Source organism: Capsicum annuum, chromosome 8, assembly GCF_002878395.1.
Source record: "Capsicum annuum cultivar UCD-10X-F1 chromosome 8, UCD10Xv1.1, whole genome shotgun sequence".
NCBI classification, from domain to species: Eukaryota; Viridiplantae; Streptophyta; class Magnoliopsida; order Solanales; family Solanaceae; genus Capsicum; species Capsicum annuum.
In genome coordinates this window covers 83,629,140-83,645,414 of record NC_061118.1, presented here as the reverse complement: position 1 = coordinate 83,645,414, position 16,275 = coordinate 83,629,140, and the positions used below count along the sequence as shown (strand labels likewise).

The 16,275-nt window shown below is 34.1% G+C and overlaps 1 non-coding gene and 1 pseudogene across 1 annotated transcript; one reads left to right on the top strand and one right to left on the bottom strand.

Moving 5' to 3' along the window:
* Positions 1-1,633: 1,633 nt before the first annotated feature.
* LOC107879096 lies at positions 1,634-14,819 on the bottom strand (annotated as a pseudogene).
* A 150-nt stretch (positions 14,820-14,969) lies between these two features.
* On the top strand, positions 14,970-15,075 carry LOC124886879. The gene has a single exon (XR_007044283.1). It is a non-coding gene; the product is annotated as a small nucleolar RNA R71 (small nucleolar RNA).
* Positions 15,076-16,275: the final 1,200 nt, after the last annotated feature.

Sequence of the window (16,275 nt, the reverse complement as noted above, 5' to 3'; positions counted from 1 at the left end):
ATTGTCCATACTAGAATGGTTATTAATAATAACTATTCAAGGTTAAGGAGTTTTTTTTCGGAAGGAAAACCTGCAGCCGCTACACCCTCTGTCACAGCCTCTGCCCTTCGGGTGAGCACTCTATGGTGATCATTGTGTGCGCACTGGGTAAACCCCTCATTGTGCAATAGCTCGCTAACCACACAGGAGATGTAAACCGCACTAGATAAACCCCATGGGACAAGCTCGATTGAGAAGGCATCAGGGGTGGATCGAACCCACGACCTCCGCTATGAGAAGTCCCCTCAAATCAACTCAACCACCCCTATGTATCTTGGAAACCTAAAAGATGAAATAAGACTGTTTAGGCAAATTGTCCAAACTCAATATGTTATAGAGAAGCCAGTAATATTCACGATGCTTCAACAAAATTTGGGATAGAAATGTAAAATTATTCAATACTAAAGAATAGAATAAAGACGCAGCATAAGCTAGAGAAATGTTCAGAATGAAGAAAACACAATTGAATAATTCATGAAGTTTGAAGGATTTTTGATGATTTACAATGTTTAAAATAATATTCAATTTCTTTTTGTTGATATATGTAACCTAACAAATAGTATGTTAGACAAGATCTTTATTATAATGTATCCACTTTTATCATACTTTAATTAGTATTACATTGCAAACTTCCATTTCAACGATATCTTTTTTCCCAGTGAATTGGAACATAGTGCAGTCTAGATAATTCTATGATCATTCTACCGAATTATAAAGGACTATTAAATACCTGCTTTGATGATATAACTTTGTTAAAAAAAATGTGTACAAGAAGACTTCCCTTCCTCCTTCCTTCTAGCTGTCTAACCTAATTTAAAAAACTACAAAGGCAATCTTCTTCCCGTTTTATTTTTTCAATAAATAAAAGTAATTATCTGTTCTGTCTACTAATTTCAATATCTTTTAGCCATAAAATTTACTTGTAGTATTAATTTTTTGGACTTCAATGTTTTGAAGCAAAAAAATAAATGTTTTTACTAAAATCTCTTCTTGAGTCTCATTATCTCAAATTCTCAATGTAACATGCGGATGGACTACTGATTCATATATTGAGTGAACCCACTTTACCCCCAACATTTAAGATTTGAGAAATGATATTTTCTCTGCATATTGAAAAGGAATAATAAATTCTTTATACAATATTTTTCAATGAGATTTTTCTTTGTTTGAGTAAAGATTTTTTTTCTTTTTCTTTCTAGAATCAAAATATGAAAATAATAACTTTTATTATTATTTTATTTATTTTTCTATTAAAAATGTTTTTTTTAAAAAATATAATATTACTTGAAATAATATATTAATAAATTTCAAGGTTTGTAGACAAATACACGACAACAGAAAATTGTAAGTGTTTTAAGTAATTAATAAATTTTAAGGTTTGTAGACAAACTCACGACAGTAAAAAAATTATCCAAAGTGAGTTTTGTAAAAAAAAAAAAAGTAATTTTCAAACTTGTGTGTTATTATTAATTTCATGTCACTCTCTTAAAATCAGTATGTGATATTTGGAGTTTTCTGAAACTAGCTGCGGGCCGAACAAACACCCACACTTAACACTGCTCTTGATCAAAATGAGACTAGCCTACCAACCACATTAGATATCCGAAGATGATTTAATTTTCTCTTTCAAGAACTGCAAATTGTTCGCACATTTTCAGTTATCAATTCTAATGTTTTTCTTGTGCTCTCCATGATCATCCAACATGATCAACTTTGATAGAGAATTAAATGCATATTGAACTTTTACACAAGGGTTGGGCCTCCTCTTCTTCAATGAACCCAACATGATAGAGAATTAATTTTCTCATGGAGACTTTCAAAACTACTCCAAAATAAAGTAAAAAATACATAAAGTAGCATACTTAAGTATTAAATTACCAAAAATAACAACACTTTTATCAAATTACATTTTGTAGCATATGTATTTGTATGTATTTGAATAATTGTAGCAACAGTTTGCAAAAATATATAATATATATCGGTCATAAGGGCAATAAAAATCATATGTATTTATATTTTTGTAGCAACAGTTTGCAAAAATACAAAATACAACTTGCTATATTATGTAATTATGAAATTGTTTCTATGAAACTCATAATTAAAGGGATAAGTATGCTATTTCTGAATTTTGCCTAATAAACAACCCTACTTTTGGCATCATCAGAGTCTTATGTGCAACAACTCAAACATTCAGACACCAACTTTTGATCTTTGACATACTCATCAAGAGTTCTACAATCAGAGCATAAAGCTAAACTCATAAACTTTAGATTTTCACTCTTTGGTGCTTAATTGTTTAGCTTTCTCCCCTAAATTCTATCAAGGAAGCACACCAATGGTACCTGGATCACACCTATCTCTCTCTCTCTTCCCCTCTACCTCCCGCCCCCTCTCTCTGTAGACATCATTGATGGAAATATGAACTTCGATACTCCCCAAGCTTCAATTTATTCAAAAGGGTCAAATGGTTTAATACTTTTAAGGTTCTTTCCAACAACTAAAATATTTCAAGATATTGCTATAGTTTTGCTATTTATGTACTCTTTTTCTTTCTAATTATTTTCATATTTTAAAACTCCAAAGCAGTGCTAGGAATACATAAATTTCTAGCACAGACGCGAACTCAATGGCCATGAAATTTTTGTTGTTATCAGTCTGTTCAAAAATCTTTAAAATTTATTAATACATTATTCTGAGTAATACTATATCTTAAAAATATTATTGTTAATAGAAAAATAAATGAATCAATAATAAAAGTTATTATTTTCATACTTTAATTTTAGAAAGAAAAACAAAAAAAACATCTTTATTCAAAACAATAAAAATCTACCAAAAGATATTGCATTAGGGGGTATCGTTCCTTTTAAATATGTGAAGGAGGTATCATTTTAAAACCTTAAATGTTACAAGGGTAAAGTAGGATTCACTCTTATATATTTATAGAATGCAAATAAAATTGCAGGTAATCTTGTTTAGTGAGAAAATACAAGAGGATTTTCTATATTTATTTCTATTATCTAGTGTGTGTATTAAGTTTTGTTCTTATTCATCCTTAATTAGATATTTTAAATTCAATCAAATATAAAGTTATTTTTGTTCGAAAATGCCTTACTCCTAAATATATAATCAATACCAATACCAAGTGAGAAACTAAAACAACAACAACAACAACAAGATATTCAATATATTTCCACAAAGTGCGGTCTGGAGAGGGTAAAGTGTACGCAGTTCATATCACAATCTCAGATGAAGTAGCGGGACTATTTTCAATAGACCCCTAGCTCAGTACCAAAAACAGTATGACAAGAAATAAGATATTCAATGTATTTTCACAAAGTGCGATCTGGAGAGGGTAAAATTTAATACTATGAACTATCTATCCGAAATTACAAACATCACCAAAATACCACAAACAAAAAATTACAAGCCACATGCATAAAATTATGACTATAGGTACATCGACAAACAAAGCACTCCTTTCTACTAGTAGGAACACACTTCTATTACTCTAATCTGCGTACTCCACACTGTCCTATCAAAGGGGCATGTCCTCTATAAGCTGCAACTACTCCATGTCATGCCTAATCACTTTCCTTCAATATTTCTTCGGTCTACCTCTATTCCATTGGAAACCATCCATAGCGATCTTCTCATACCTCCATACTGGAGAATCCATACACTGCCTCATCACATGTCCAAACCATCTCAATCTCACTTCTCACATCTTATTCTCTACTGAAGTCACTCCTTCCTTCTCTCGAATAATCTCATTTCTAACCCTATCCCTCCCTGTAAGTTCGCATATCTATTTTAACATCCTCATCTTCGTCACCTTCAATATTTTGATTTGAGAGTTCTTAACTAGCCAACACTCACTCCATACAATATAGCCGGTCGGACTATCACTCTGTAACACTATATAGCCGATCGGACTATCACTCTATAACACTTACTTTTAAGCTTAGAAGATATCTTCTTATCACACAGGACTCTTGAAGTGAGTCTAGTTGACACCCAATTTTGGCTCGTCTTTTTCTTTAATTATTTTTTCTATGCTTCTTAGTCCCGAATAGTTTTTCAAAATAAATTCATTTTCTAATTTCAATGAATCTAGGAAAAAATGAAGAAAAGAGTTCATTGTTTTTTCCTATCACTTTTTGAATATTTTTATAAAATTTAATTAGTTATTTAATTTAAAAAATCACACAAAATTTTTTTGGCACGTGAATTCATTTTTTTAAATTAATACACACACACACATACACACACACATATATATATATATATTAAAATAAATCAATAATGTTAAAAGAAGTATTGGAAGAAAAATAATTTTAATGAAAAAAATATTTTTGGGTCATTTCTAATTCAATTCTAATTGTATTCTACTTAAGCCCAAATGTATTCTTCATTTTCGGACAAAATGGGCCTAATTTTGGCCCAAACCCAGTCCAACAACCAACATCCCTTTCTCTCCCATGATCTAACATTTACGCCTTTTCTCTCCGCATAAACATTGACTAGTCCTCTATCCTTTTCCAAAGAAATATGGACATCTTCCTCTCTCTTCTCTACCAACGATGAATATTGATGAACCACCAGAAAATGGAAAAATCTGATGGTTCTTTTTAACCTCCTTCTCTACTTTTCATCAACTTCCTTTTCCCCATTGATAATGCTCAAATTTACAATTGAAATTATGTGTAAAGTAAACTCCATCAATATATTTACCCAATAAAGAGTCGGGATCGAATCTACGAGAAGTGAAGATGTAGAATTCAATACGTATGACTGTTGGTAGTTAATTAGATGTTAACTTGTAGTGCAAAATTAAACAACATATAAAAGTAAATGGGGGTTTGATTTGAGTTATTTTGTAACAACAATGATTGAACACTATTATGAGATTGAAATATCAAAGAATGAATTCAAATGGGAAGAAACTATGGGGTTATGCAATCATAGATGGGAGTCATGCATGGGTTATCAACAATTTATTCAAGTTTGGTTGTAGGTATTGGGTAGGCTAGATTAAATAGTATTGGTTCTAACATTTTAGTAAAACACCAAATCTCACAAGTGGGTTCTTTCGAACACCTCACAAGTGTAGCAAATTCATCAATCTATGGCCTCAATTACCATCCTTATTTCTAAGAGTTGCTATTAAATGAGCTAACCCAACCTATTGTTCTCAATTGTTCCTCACTCATATCCCCTCTTTCAAGGATAATGTGGGTTCAAAGGTAATTGGGATTTGCAACCACTAAATTCTCAATTCAACATAGAACAAACACAAAACCCATCATAAACAACTAATTAAATGGATAAATAATCAACAAAGATGCATTAATCACCACCTAATCAAGCATAACCCCTAGAAATAAGTTTAGCTACTCATGGAAATAAAGGAAAGATTTATACCAAAATTAGCATTCAATTCATCCATGAAAGGTAAATAAAATGTAGTCTAAGCTTTAAATCAAACAAAATAGCTAACATTTCCCTTGGAAATCACTTACAATTTATTTTTTACTCAAAACAGTGTTCTTATCTCTCCAAAACTAAAAACTGGATGCTGGAAATGGTAAAGATTGAGCCTTTTACGTCTTAGGATTCAGCAATGTGAGATTACAAGTTTGCCTCTGAAAACTTTGCGACATTTGCAATCGTAGTACTTTTAGTCGCGATCGCAGCATCCTTGTCTACTTGGACTAGTCGTGGTCGCGATGAATCTTCTCACAATCATGAATATTCCTCTGTCCCAACCAATCACGATTGTAACCTCTCAGATTACGATAGTGATATCTAAGGTTGTTCTTGAGACCTATCTTTAGCTTTTGTCCCGCTCTACTCACTTTTCCTCTTTTCTAACTTCGACTTTATTCTTCTTTCACCAAATTTACCTGTAAGATCACAAACACTAAAAATTAGTACATTTTATTAGAGAATTAGTCTCATTTCATCAATTTAATCACCATAGTGTGCAAGAAATGAGATATAAATGAGTGGTAAATTGCCACTCATCAACACTCCCAACTTAAATATTTTGATTGTCGTCAAGCAACACTATTTCACACTCAATGAGACCACCTACTTTTGAATCCAACACTAGCAATCATACAACCACCATAATTTGTGACTTTGATGTTCTAGCAATGAGTCAACAAGTATGTGAAGTATTAACTATACAACCCCCTCAAATTCAATCATATTTTCAAGAATGTAAAGAAATTTCAAGAATAATAAAGCAACAATAACCAATTTTCAAGAAGTGATTCTCCATTAATAGTAAATCAAATATTCTCCTTCGCCTTACTTTCAGAATGTCAACTTCACCAATCTATCTTAGTCTACATGCCTCCTTACGAAAGAAAGTCCCAACACACCATATTTTTAATATGAAATAAGGGATGAATGTGCAAACACTCACCCTCACAAAGAATTTCTAAATACAAACAAGTATCATGCCATATGGTTTTCCTTATTTTCGATCACTACTAACTCAAAAATACTTGGTTAGAGATATCGAAGGACTTTTTCAATCTTGTAATATAGGCTCGAGGAAGGGTAGGATAAGAATTTGGGATAAAAGTGACTACACCCTCTTTGAACTCCACATAAAACTAATTAGATCATACTTGGGTCATTGGCCACTTTATTCTTTTTTAACCACACACGTTCCTACCTGTAATACCTCGTATACTTCTAAACTAGAAAACAAACCGTTCTTCCTACGTGTGAAACCTCTAATCTTGTAATTCATATTTGAGTACATCATTTACAATGAGTATCCTAGTGAAAAGAGAACTTATGATGTGTTTAACGCATTCATAGGAGTTACTTAAGGTAATGCAAGCTAAGAGCTTTTGAATCCATCAAGTTTTAGTATTTTATTTCACAAGGGTCATCTTTAAATAATAGTAACTTGATGTTATGTGGCATTTTGTCATATTTAGACCCACAAAATTTTAGATAATCGAATTAGCCTTCCAACGATACCAATTTCGCCTTAATCTAATACCCGAGCAAAAGGTTATGCCCATTTTTGTGAGAAACGATAAGGGTATATGATTGGTTAGGTGCCGCCCAACCAAAATTAGGTGATTGGTTAGGCACCGCCCAACCTGGCTTGTGAAATTACTTGGGCACTGCCCAAGTCAGTTCCAAGTGCCAAAAACACTCAATTTTGACTTATATCAGGGTGTTGAAGTCATTTCACACCCCTAAACCGTCCCTAATCACTCAAAATCATTGATAAGGGGTTTTTAAACACATAATTACAATCCCTAAGCCCTAAATCAGTCAAGTTACGATCCAAAAACCTTCCTCTCTTTCCAAGAACAAAATCTAAGTTTACCTCTCAAGAATCAAGAAGTTAAGCTCCGAATCCAAAGTTCTCTACAAGGATTCTTTCAATCAAGATTGAAGGTCCAATTTTTCAATGAATCCGTCACTATAAAGGTATGTGGAGTTATGATAAGAACACCCTTTCATTCTTGTGCCCAAAGTTTGCATTATTTTACAAAGATACATGGTTTTTACATGTTTTATCATGAATTTGAAGTGATAAATCTTATCTTATATTATTGTTCAAGATACTATGATTATTTTTTGAATGTTTAGAAAATAAACTCCACGAGTTTGAGATTATTGTTATAATTAAAGGCTGAAATTTTTCAGATTTCCGTATAAATTATACATGCTTATGATATAAATCATAAATGTTGAAATGTTTTGATTAAGTATCGCTATAAGGGTCATTAACCCACATTAAAATTGTTGTTTTGAGAATTTATGTGCTACATGCACCCATGTTTAGACTATTTTTGATGAAGTATAGAAATATTTGACCTTTTGGTCACAACAGAGTTAAAATCCACTTTATGAAACGTGTTACGGATTTTATCATTTATTTAACTTAAGAAATATGCGATTACCCTTAAAGTGGATTTTTTCTTGAGATTTTTTAGCATAGTATTGGGAGTAGTATTTAGCACCAAGTTGGGTATGTTACTACGGTTTCATACAGCAGAACTACGTGCCCCCGTAGGTTGAGACATTGACTTCCACTATATGTGAAAAATTGAGATAGTGATCACTGAGATGAGATTGTTCTACACCAATGGAAAGGGTAGGACAGCCCTAACCTTACGGGAGCAAGTTGTGGGACATCATGGGTGCTCAAATGGTGTACATGTCAGTTAGAAGAACCTCCAAAAGAGTCGTCCCTCATTCTTAGATTGATTTTACTGATTTAAAAGAGATTTGAAATGCAGATTTATGATGTATTCAATATTCCAGATTTCACTAAGATTGCTTTGATGATATGATGACTCACATGTTTCACCCGATATATTTTACTCTCTTATGATTATGATGACTTTAATTCGAGCTAAGTGAGTCATTTATATCAGCATGCATAATTTTATAAACTGTGATGATATTAAGATATTATTTTATATATGCATTGCACCCTTATATGCTTGGTACGTTTCCATGGTACTAACCCACATATTTGTATGTGGGCTATATTTTCTCAAAATGTAGGTACAAGGTATAGTGTACACGGCATCCAGTCAGCAGGTGATGAGTCCTTTTGATTCAAGGGCTTGAGTTAGTTATACAGTTTGAGAAGTGTTGTATTTTCTTTATTCAGTCGTATTGAGTTAGGTTAGTCGGGAGTCATAACCCGACTACCTACAGTCAGTACTAGTAGAGGCTTCATAGAAAGTCAGTAGAAGTTGATGTATTCCGTTTCAGTTTTGGTTGTAAAAGCAGAGTTGTAATCTTGTAAATTTAGTTTTGTATCTATCATATTCAGAAAAGAGTTATTTTCCGTAGATTTGTATAGATTTATACTTTTTGTTCAGTTGCTTATGAGTTATGCTAGTAGAAGGGTTAGCTTGGGGTCACTTGTGATCCTAAGCACTGTGTGATGTCTCGGGACCCGATTTCGGGGCGTTACACTACCTTTTTCACTATAGTTTACCTAACTTTTGAAAGCATTCTTTTTCCTTTTCTTTCCTTTTTGAAATTTCATGTTTTTCTTTCTTTTGTTGTTTCCTTTTTTTTTCTCATTCATTTTCCATCATAGTTTTTCTTTTAGGCACTCATTTACAAGACAATGTCAATGATCACCTCTTCCAAGTTCCACTATACCCCCAACTTAGGATTTTAGCCTTAAGTTGACGATCTCAAATTCAAGAAGGGTAAGGTTCAAGATAGGAATAACTTTCAAATGGTTTGATTCTTATAATGTGGTTGCCAAAGAAAGGTTAATAGGCTCAAAAAGGGTGACTAGGGGTACCATTCGTACATGGATAGTTTTTTATGCTAAGGTGGCTTTCAACAATCATAAAGACAACCTAAGATTATTTCTCCAGCAGCGCATAATCAAGATTAGCCTTGAAAGACCAATGGGAAAGTTCTAGATAACACAACTAAGAACAATAATCATTCGACTAATGCTCAACATACATGGCATGCAAACTATTCTAGAAGGATCGATCACATTTTCTATTAAAGAACAAAAGGAGACATTTACCACATTACTACTAACTAAAGAATTAAGAGTCACAAATGAGCTGTAGCTCTGTTACAAAATCATTCGCTTTGATGCTTTGATTTTCTTAGAAAAATTTTTAGACGGGGAAGGATGTTCATTTTGCACTTCACCACACAAGATTTACTATCGTTAGCACCAAGCAAGCTACCATTTCATATTCGGGATGTAACAAGGGCAATACTTATGGCTTCTCAAAATTCACTATAGGTACTATGTCAATCCCAATTCATAATGCCGCAAGTACTCAGACTTCCCCTGCATTTATGACCCTAACACCTCAACACGATGACTTTCTCTTAAGAATGTCATCACTCAATCTATCATAGAGAAAGGCTCATCCACATCACTTATCAAATAGAAAAATAAAAATCTAAAAATAAAAAATAGAAGAAAACTGACTAATACACAAACTCCCTATAAAGCATAGGCTCAACAAGGATACCCAATATACAAACCGAATTATCAAATCATCAAAGTAACATAATTCAAAAATATCCGAATAATATAAATATCCATGCCAAACAAGAATAAAATCATCCAAATATTACAGACCAAATATAAAATATGAAATACGAAAATATGAGCACCACCAACTAACAAGTTGTAGTGTCCTCACTGCATATCATAAAAGCACAAAAGATTTAAAGGATTTTCTGAAATCGTATCACGGGCTGGCATCACTCTCTATCTCTTCCTCAGCATCATTAAAATTAGGTTCCTCATCCTTATACCACTGTGCTAGAATCCCATCATCAATATCTACCTTTATGGAGGGGATTCTCTCCTTTTGTTTCAGGACTTTCCACAACCCTTCACTCCTTTCCACATCTAGATGAAAAACTTATCCCACTTTTTCTCCCTTCTCCTTATTTTAACATGAGATTCACTCAGCTCTTGATGTGACTTTGCCAAGGAGGTGTAAGGTTTTTCTAGGTTGACGATGTAGCCTCTTTCTTCTTCTGATTTTCTATAGGTACGTCCTATAGAAAACTCATCGTCCATATAGGTAGTTTGGACACCAAATCCTGAATGATCCATATCTCACTTGAGAACTCCTCAAATAGCCCTGCTGATGATGGTCTGCAAGGGTCGATATCATCTTCGACCAACTTACCCAAATCAATCTTTCTCTTCTTGTTCTTAGAAGCTACACCTTTACCAAGCATCTTTAATAGGTAAATAGGTATCTTTGGGGTTACCCAGTTGCCCTCCAAATATTCCTCAACTCCTGTCCGCTTACATAGCTCAATGATTAGGGACGAAAATAGTATCATGGTCCCATCTTAGTACTTGTACCATCTGAGCTCTGAGATTAAAAAATGACCAATATTTAAAGGAATATTGTCTAAAATGCAGGATACTATCTGGGCTTGTATGACAGGGATGTTTGTCATATTTGTTCTAAGAGAGACACGGCTAAAGATGTTTTGTCAGCAAAATCCTTAATTCTATCATGAACTCGATCAAAGTGATCCATCTTTTTGTGGTTGCCCATGGTACTTTTCTCTTCAGGTATAACTGTGGGGCTATCCAATTACCTAAGGCACAATCTTTTGCCTCAAACTCTCTATGATTAGCATTTGGAAATTCATACAACCCACTGATCTTCTCAGATCTAAAATGGACCTATTGACCCTTAATTTTTATAACTAGGTTAGACAGTTTCACAGCTCTTAGAATTTCATAATACTCTCTTATCCATTGTTCATTTTCCAAGTATGGATCAGAGGCAAAGCATTTCAAGCTCATCGCCTCCAACTTCTAACAGAAGGTTGGGAGTTTTTAGAGCACTTTCTCCAATGAGATGGCTTGCTCAAGAAGAAGTTTCTTTTTGGTCAACTCTTTATAGTAAGCTTCTTGATAGTCAGGGGAGAGGAATCAGTTTTACTCAAAATCTGTCATTCCTAGCCTTTGAAAACTGGAAAATAATATACAAGAATGAACTTTCAAAATTATCATGTGAAAACAATGCTATGTGAATGAGGGAAGCTAAATAAATGGTTCAGGGATCAAATTAGGGCTTAAAAGTAGAAGTTTAGAATTTTGGGCAGACCTACAGAAAGGCCTTAGGTGTTGCGATCACACTCTAATGAGTTGCGATCGAGATATTTGAGGACCCTATCAAATAGGTCTTAGGTGTTACAATCGCACTGTACTGAGTTGCGATCACGAAACCTAAGGGTTCATCATCCCCAGGCTTCCCCAAGCTCAAATTACATAATTTATTCACCAAATTTGGTTCACACAACATGTATAAAATAAAGAGCAGGAACAACTCTTTATAATCACTCAAACATACCCTCTAAACAATAGAAAACCCATTAAAGACTTCATTTAGGCATTTCACCAAACACTTGGTGTGCACTTCAAATTATCACTTGTTTTGAATCAAATTTGGGTACTCAAGACTTCTCCAATGATGCACACACCAATAAAAACACCAACCACACAATGTAAAGCAATTTCAGGCACTAATTTTAGCAAAGAAACTACAAACCCAAGTTTTGGCCCTAAGCATGCTACCAAGGATCAATTTGCACATTTAAAGAGGAGATTGAAAGGGAATACCTATTGTTTACGTGCATATACAAATAAATATCCCTTGAGAACTATTTAAAAATTATACATATAGAGTGATTTAGGTATTTAAAATTGGGGGTGAGAACTGGAAAGTGTTTTTAAGACTATAGAGGCTATTTGTAACCTTTTGGATTGCGATCGTGATAGGGTTCACGGTTAAAATATCCTCTTATCATGATTTATCGCGATAGCTTAATCCTTATGGTGTTTACGATAATTAAGGCATGCCTAAGGCATGCGGAGCTTCCAGACTGCGATTGCGATTGTAGTAATCGAGTCTCTTCAGTTCCTCTATTTTTCAATTGTTACGTCTCCAAACTCAATTCTAATCCACTTATTGTCTCCCAATTTGCTAAAATCACCTTCAAAATGCCCAGATTTTATGGATTAATCAAAACAACAACAAAAGCTAAGCTAACAATCTAAATTCAAAGGATACGTGCCAAATTTATGGCAATGATAGCTTGCCTCCAATCTAGAACTTGATTTAATGTCGCGACATGACATCCATTCATTCTCACTTTGTGTCTTTGAACTGAAGCGACCCAACCTCAGTTTCTTCAAGTTCCCCCACATGGTAATACATCAATCTTAGAAAATTCACCACGAACCTTTTTTCTCATGGTCCTTTAGCTTAATTTCTTTATTTGAATAGACATTTGAGACCATCAATGAGCCCTACCACTTGAAATTTTCTGTGAAGTGCTTTAACTTATGATTACGAAGGAACACATGATTACCACATAGAATTCTTGGGTCAATCGCTTAGCTTCATGCAGTTTCTTCCTTTTGGATTTATTGAACAACTCTCGGTGCACCCAATAGAACCAATGAGTATTTTAATCTTAGACTTCTCCTAATTACTTTTCACATAAGAACCACATCTCATTGTCAAACTAAGCACTTTGTCCTTCTTTACACTCAACTCACTTCACGAGTTCTTTAACTCACCTACCAAGGGGTCACTCCCAAGATCCACTTCTATGGTGTAGGTCACTTTATCATCCATCACATTAGTCGCCAACACCACTTGCAAGTCCATTTATTGCATTTTAGTCTTGCACACACTGAAGGAGACCTCGTTATTATTTTCCAAAAATTTTATTTTACCACATTCCATATAACCTAGGGCTTTTTTGGTGGATAGGAATGGACTACCAAGAATGACTGGGATCTCATGATCAACTTTATAATCTAGAATGCCAAAATCACCCAAAAAAATAAACCTATCAATTTTTTACCAGCACATCATACAACAGGCCGATGAGTTTTTAATTGAATGGTCGACCATTAAAAGCCTCATTATGGTGGACGTAGGAACCCAAGACCAACTTCTAAAATACATTATACATCATCAAGTTAATACTTGCTCCAAGATCACACAATGTTTTTCCAAATTTATACACCATAATAGTGCAAGGAATGGTGAATGCATCCGAGTTCTCACCGCCGTTGTGTTTGACATTATAGAGCTATAATTATGAGTTACCTCGATAGTTTCATAGTCCACAAGTCACTTTTTTGAGGCTAAATTCTTCATAAATTTAGCATTCCCCGGTATCTCTTGTAGAGATTCTATAATAGAATGTTTATTGATAGGTTGCTAAATTTTGCAAGGAACTTTAAACTTTGCAAGGAACTTCTTGAAGTTGGTATTGTCTTTTTAAACCTTTGTCGGAATGGTGGAGGAATTTTGATTAGTAGCAATGGGAAAATTGGAGGTTCATTTGCTTTTGGCACATCACCACTGATCACTTTAGGAGTTTTCTCATTTTCCTCTTTTTCTTTAACTACCGTTGGGTTTTCAATAATTATTTCATTGGACTTTGGAGCATCATCACTTAGATTTTCTAATTGGTTCCTCATTGCACTTGTTTGTTCATAATGTGTATTTTTATTAGGATTCTTATCTATCCAAACCATACATTCACCAAGACTTCATCCACTTATAGTGACAATAGCCATAATATGAGCATTATTTTTAGGATTGACCACTGTGTTACTAGGCAAACCTCCTTTTGGCCTAGCATTAAGTTGAGTTGAGATTTGGCCCACATGCATTTCTAATTACTTGATGAAGGCCGAATGAAAGGCCACTATTTATCTTAGCTAAGATAAGTTACTTTTTATTTTCCTTACCATTTTGTTGGTCCCTTCTACCCGTATTAAAATCATAGCCAAGACATCTTTATTCTTTAATTTTTTTGGATCAATGGAGCTTGAATCCTTTTCTTTGGACCTATAATGAGGGGTTATATACCGATCATAGACTCTCTTTGTCTCTCCACTCCCGATCTTTATCCCTCCAATCTATATCTTGGTCTCAATCCTTACAACCTTGATTCCCACCTTGCCTTTGATAGGTAGGGCGGGAACCCCCCAAATAGTTTGACAAGAACCAAATCTCCTCATCAAGCTTCCTCGCTTCTTCATCATTATAAGCCCTAGTACTCTTGGAGTCAACGACATTGATCGCCTTAGGAGGATACTCCATCACATGTTTGGTAAGAAGGTCAAGTTGGGTCATCACGTTATCCATATTCTCATCCATTTCCTCATCTTTCTTCTTTTGTTCTTTGCTTACAAAAGATGTTGGGGGGATCCCACAACCACCTCTGTATCCCTCATATGCCATCATCTATTTTGTTTTGTCACTTGATCTAACAAAGTCGTCGTAACACCATAAGATAACTTGATAAGAGAACCCTCGGCTGCATTATCAACCACCGTTTTGTTCAATTGATCCAATGGCTTATAGAAAATTTAAAGAAGCATATTCTCTAAAGCCTTATGATTTGGTCATTGCTTTAACTTATCATTGAAATATTACCAAACTTCATACAATGGTTTGCCATTAAGTTGGTGAAAGTTGGTGATTTCATCCCTTAGTTACAACATCCGAGAAGAAGGAACACACCTATCCAAGAATGCATCCATGAGCTCAACCAATGAAGTAATAGATCTCGTGGGCAATACCTTAACCATATGACAATTTTTCCCATCAAAGAGAATGGAAAAAGACTTAACTGGATTGATTCTTGAGAAATATGGGCTATGTCAAATGGAGCGCACACATCAATAAAATTCTTCAAGTGTAAATTAGCATCCTCATGAACTTAAACTCCAAATAACCCTTTCATTTGAATCAAGTGAATCATCACACTAGTAATGTGAAACACTTCATTTTCTTTCGCCGGTGGAATACGAATAGAACTAGCTCGACCCGCATATCCAAGAGGGTCCATATCCTCAATCCCATCAAAAGAGCCATCATTACTACCATGTTATATCATGGTATCGTGTATTCTATGATCGTCATTGAGGAAATACAAAAACAACAAATAATGTAAACTAAAACACTACGACTAACCAAGGTCGCTAAAAACACTACAAAAGTAAAAACTATGTTTCACTCCCAGGAAATGGTGCTATTTTTTTGGTAACTCTCAAACTTACACTTGAAATTATGTGTAAAGAGATCAACATCAATATATTAACTCAACAAAGAGCAGGGGTCTAATCCACTAGGAGTGAATATGTAAAATTCAAGGTCTATGAGTGTTGGTAGTTAACTAGATGTTAACTCATAGTGCAAAATTAAATAACATATAAAAGTAAAGGGGGGGTTGGTTTGAGTAATTTTGTAACAATAATTATTGAACACTATAATGAGATTGAAATATCGAAGAGTGAATCCAAATAGGGAGAAACCTTGGGGTTATGTAATCATAGGTGAGAGTCATGCATTGGTTATCAATAAATTATCCAAGTTTAGTCGTAGGTAATGGGTAGGCTAGATTAAAGGGTATTGGTGCTAATCTTATAAAACATCAAATATCTCAAGTGGGCTCTTTTGAACACCTCACAAGTGTAGCAAATTCATCAATCTATGGCCTCAATTACCATCCTTATTTCTAAGAGATGTTATTAAATGAGCTAACCCAAGTTATTGTTCACAATTATTCCTTACCTATATCCCCTCTTTATAGGATGATATGGGTTCAAAGGAAATTGGGGTTTGCAAACCCCAATTTCTCAACTAAACACAGAACAAAAGCAAAACAAATCACAAATAACTAATTAAATAGACA